Source organism: Octopus bimaculoides, chromosome 6, assembly GCF_001194135.2.
Source record: "Octopus bimaculoides isolate UCB-OBI-ISO-001 chromosome 6, ASM119413v2, whole genome shotgun sequence".
NCBI classification, from domain to species: domain Eukaryota; kingdom Metazoa; phylum Mollusca; class Cephalopoda; order Octopoda; family Octopodidae; genus Octopus; species Octopus bimaculoides.
In genome coordinates, this window is record NC_068986.1 from 23,174,381 (window position 1) to 23,178,898 (window position 4,518).

Genomic DNA, 4,518 nt, shown 5'->3' on the forward strand with positions numbered 1-4,518 from the left:
CCAGGTTGCCAGCTTGCCCGATGGCAAGTGGGCCCCTGTGACATTAGAATCCATATATGGGTTCCCATGTTAGTATCTAAAGTACCCATCCCCTCAAGTTTGAGAATTCTTTATTCACTCCTGGAAGAATGCATTAATTATTTCAGCCTGGCTGTGTTTGTAGACAGTTGAAAAGAATACTTTTAACAGACAAACAAAAAAATTTAATGATGGCATTGTAGTTGCAGGTGGACTCCCTTAGTCTCCTAGCAACCAATAATTTTAGACCCAGTCCGTCACTGCCCTTGGGGGTCCATACAGGATTTTGGTGCAATAAGGTGCTTATACTTCTACAATGTTTTAACAATTTTTTAATACAATTCCTAATATTTAATTATAAAAACACAATAGGGATTTTTTAAAGCGTAGAATGGTCATGAGGATCCACCTTAGTAAAATAGGGACCAAAGGTGTCCATTGACAAAAACTGGTTGGGAACCTCTTACTTAGACCAAGTTAGTAGTGACTGAGCAGATCTTTAGCCAAAGACGTTTCATACGTGACCATTCTGTGTTTTTGTATAACCAAGACTCCATTGATCAAATGAATTGATACTTGTTTTAAGAATCAACACATTTTTATTTCGTCTGTCTTTACGTTCTGAGTTCAAATTCCACCGAGGTCGACTTTGCCTTTCATCTTTTCGGGGTCGATAAATTAAGTACCAGCTGCGTACTGGTGTAGATCTAATCGACTGGCCGTCCTCCCCACAAATTTCGGGCCTTGTTCCTTGAGTAGAACAGAATAAACAAATTTGTGTTCATACTTAAAATAAGTGATGTGATAGAGGTTCGGCTGTTATTTTTAACATGTCGAGCCACATTTAAAGCATCGTTTGATTGCTTGGTGTGTTCTCGAAGAGATTGTTGACACAACGGGTGGCCTGTTGTCAAAGTCCAGCTTAAAGAATTGCAAGATCGAATTACACCGAGGTTGTTATATTACACGTTGTTGTTTCTTAACGTTCATTCAATGTTATCAGATTAGTCATGTTGTTATAAATTATTCAAACCATTTCTCTGAGGTAATATAGTAAAATATGGAATCATTCTACCAGCTGGCCCTGTGGCGCAACGGTAGCGCGTCTGACTCCAGATCAGAAGGCTGCGTGTTCGAATCACGTCGGGGTCACATAAAATTTTGATCATTATTACATTTTTTTTTTTTTACTGTAAAACGAATTTTCATTTATTACATAATCCTTCCTGGATTATGTGATTTTTAGAACATATACCGCCGAGGATACACCAATGAGCAATCCTCTCCGTATTCACACGATCTTTTCAGGCTTCTCTATTTTGGAAAACCAACCGTATCAGATATTCATATATTATACATAGGCATTGGTGTAGTTGTTTGGTAAAAAGCCTACTTCCCAATCACATGATTCCAGGTTCAGGCCCACTACGTGGCACCATGGACAAGAGTTTTTACTATAGCCTTGGGCCAACCAAAGCCATCTGAGTGTATTTGGTAGATGGAAACTGAAGCCCGTCGTGTATATATATATATATATATATATATATATATATATATATATATATATATATATATATATATATGTGTGTGTGTGTGTGTGTGTGTGTGTGTGTTTGCACCCCCAACATTGCTTGACAACCGATGCTGGTTTGTTTACGTCCCCGTAACTTAGCGGTTCGGTAAAAGAGATCCGATAGAATTAGTAGTAGGCTTACAAAGAATAAGCCTTGGGGGGGTCGATTTGCTCGACTAAAGACGGTGCTCCAGCATGGCCACAGTCAAATGACTGAAACAAGTAAAAGAGTATTTATACATATGTGTGTGTGTGTCCTACACGTGGTCTGATCAATAAGTATCCGTATTGTTGCCATAGTAACAAAGCTAAACCATGCAGAGTGAAGCCACTTGGCATGCGCACTAGGTTTTAACGTTCTAGCTCACTTTTGCTGTTTACAGCAGTGCTTGGAAGTAAGGTGTGTAGCGTGTGATCGCCGCATTGACAATGACAGAGAAAGTTGAGCAGAGAATCTGCATCAAATTTTGCCAAAAGCTTGGTGATACCCGCTCAATGGCCTATGGAAAGTTTTCAAACAGTTTTCATCGACCTCGACATAATCAAGGAAATTTTGTGCAACTGAAACCCGAGTGTCTTTTTGGTCAGTTGACAGCAGTTTTGGCACAAACGTGGTAGACACGCGTCTCATACACAAATCTTCAGTGATAATGGACTGAACTGAACCGTAGCTAATCTACACAACCTCTGATAACTCACAGTTGCCGATTTGATGATTTCCCCTCACAGCTGCACGCACATTTGTAATGTTTTTCTCAGTTCTGCTGATTGCAGGTCTCTCAAAACGTTCGTCAATATCGGCATTTTGTAGGCCATCGTGGAAATGTCTCAACCACTTGTACACTTGTGTGCGGCTCATACACTCCTCTCCATACACTTTCTGCAACTTTGCGTAGGCCTCTGAGCAGGTATCACTACAACAACTTTCTCTCTTATGGTCAATACGACGATGACACGCTACACACCTTCCTTCCAAGCACTGCTGTAAATAGCAGAAATGAGTTAGAAGTTAAAACTTAGTGCGCATGCACAGCAGAGTTCAAGGTAAATCTTCGCCAAGCGGCTTCACTCTGCGTGTTTTAGCTTCGTTATTATGGCAGCAGTCCGGATACATATTGATCAGACCACGTATATATGCACACACACATCTTCTGTGTGTGTGTGTGTGTGTGTGTGTGTGTGTGTGTGTGCGTGTGTGCGCGTGTGTGTGTGTGTGTGTGTGTGTGTGTGTGTGTGTGTGTGTGTGTGTGTGTGTGGCAGAGAGAAAAAGTGAATAAAACTGATTATTGCTTTAAAAATTTGAATAACTTCACTTAGGTGATATAAGGCTTAAACTATATTTTGAATTCTTTCTCTGGTATGAAATAATCTTACTCAATTGGAATTAAAAGGAGGTTGTCATCAGATAGAAAAAGTGTTCGGATGCAAAAGCGACGTTAAAGGCACTGAAATCAATTCTTGACTGTTATTTCTAACGTATCGAGTTCCATCTCATTAGATACTATGATTTTTGGCAAGTATGTTGACGCAACGAGCGGTAACTTGTCAAACAACTTCAAGCACTACGAACTGGAGTTGAAGGTTGTAGGCTGTTCGTATAAGCACAGAATCAATGCTGTCAGATAAGTCACAGAGCCAGTTATGACATCACGGAAGTCAAGCATAGTACTCAGATGTCAATGTGGATAATAACAATAAAACGTAGCTACCGAGCAGGAATTGGCCCTGTGGCGCAACGGTAGCGCGTCTGACTCCAGATCAGAAGGCTGCGTGTTCGAATCACGTCGGGGTCATATGTTTTGATTGGAATTTTTATTTTTCTATAAAATGTATTTACTCTAATTACAGTTAAGTTCATTATCTATCGAATGCAAGCTTTCTGAAAACCAGTTTGCGAGTTTTATGAAAACCTGGAGGTATTCGCCGACGATAATTCTCTGCTTTCACTTGGATGCATTCTGGCGAACGTGCCGTTTAGATTTTTCTTCATAGAGTCAATAAGTGTTCATGCTATCCAACCATAGATTCAACTTTATGGTTCAATTACAATTCTGAAGAAGTCTATTTTAGGTTTCTACATGTGACTTTCAAGTTACTCATAGTTGTCTGCGATTATTTTTCTTATTTCTTTCCCATTCAGAGAGTACGAAGTTTCAGTTTCATCTTGGTTATAAGAAATTTTTCTCTTGAGCATGCGAAAGAATCAAATGATCACTGAGTCGACAAAATTTGAAACTGCAATTTTCTTGGCAGTTTATCTATTAAGCCTTGTTTGTGAAAGAGTCAAACCGAGGAACATAGGCACCTGGGGAAAAGGTTGTATGATACCTGCCCAAGAAAGGAGACTTAGATTATTCGAAGAGCTACCTGGAAATACATTAATTGAAATTGCAGTTAAAATCTACAACTTGATGCTTCTAAAAAGAATCAGACCCAAAGAAGAGAAAATTCTTTGCAAGAATCAGAACATCTTTCGTGGAAATAGATTAACGATAGAACAAATACTTACATTCAGACGAATCATTGAAGGTGTGAAGGAAAAGAATATACCAGCTGTTCTACGTTTCATAGATTTCACAAAAACCTTCAATTTGATCCTTTGAGGAAATATAAGAGAAATATTGCTAGCTTATAATATTCTTGGAGAAACTGTGAATGCCATAATGCTGTCATATCAGAACACTAAAGCTAAACTTCAGTTCCACAGATGGAGACACTGATGTCTTTCAGATTACTGCCAGAGTGTTACGAGGCGATATCCTCGCACGGTGTCTTTTCAACACTTGCCTTAACTATGTACGAAGGGAAAGCAAGTTACTTAGAAGATGATAAAGTTAGTAATAGAGAAAAAAACTAGGTTTGACCAAATTCTTATACATATGGTGAATAGAAGTTTCATCCTGCTCTGTCTGGTATGAATAATTTTA

At 39.0% G+C, this 4,518-nt stretch overlaps 2 non-coding genes across 2 annotated transcripts; both read left to right on the plus strand.

Moving 5' to 3' along the window:
• Positions 1 to 1,098: 1,098 nt before the first annotated feature.
• Positions 1,099 to 1,170, plus strand: Trnaw-cca (transfer RNA tryptophan (anticodon CCA)). Its single transcript has one exon. It is a non-coding gene; the product is annotated as a tRNA-Trp (tRNA).
• Positions 1,171 to 3,312: 2,142 nt separating this feature from the next.
• Positions 3,313 to 3,384, plus strand: Trnaw-cca (transfer RNA tryptophan (anticodon CCA)). The gene has a single exon. It is a non-coding gene; the product is annotated as a tRNA-Trp (tRNA).
• The last annotated feature ends 1,134 nt before the right edge of the window (positions 3,385 to 4,518 follow it).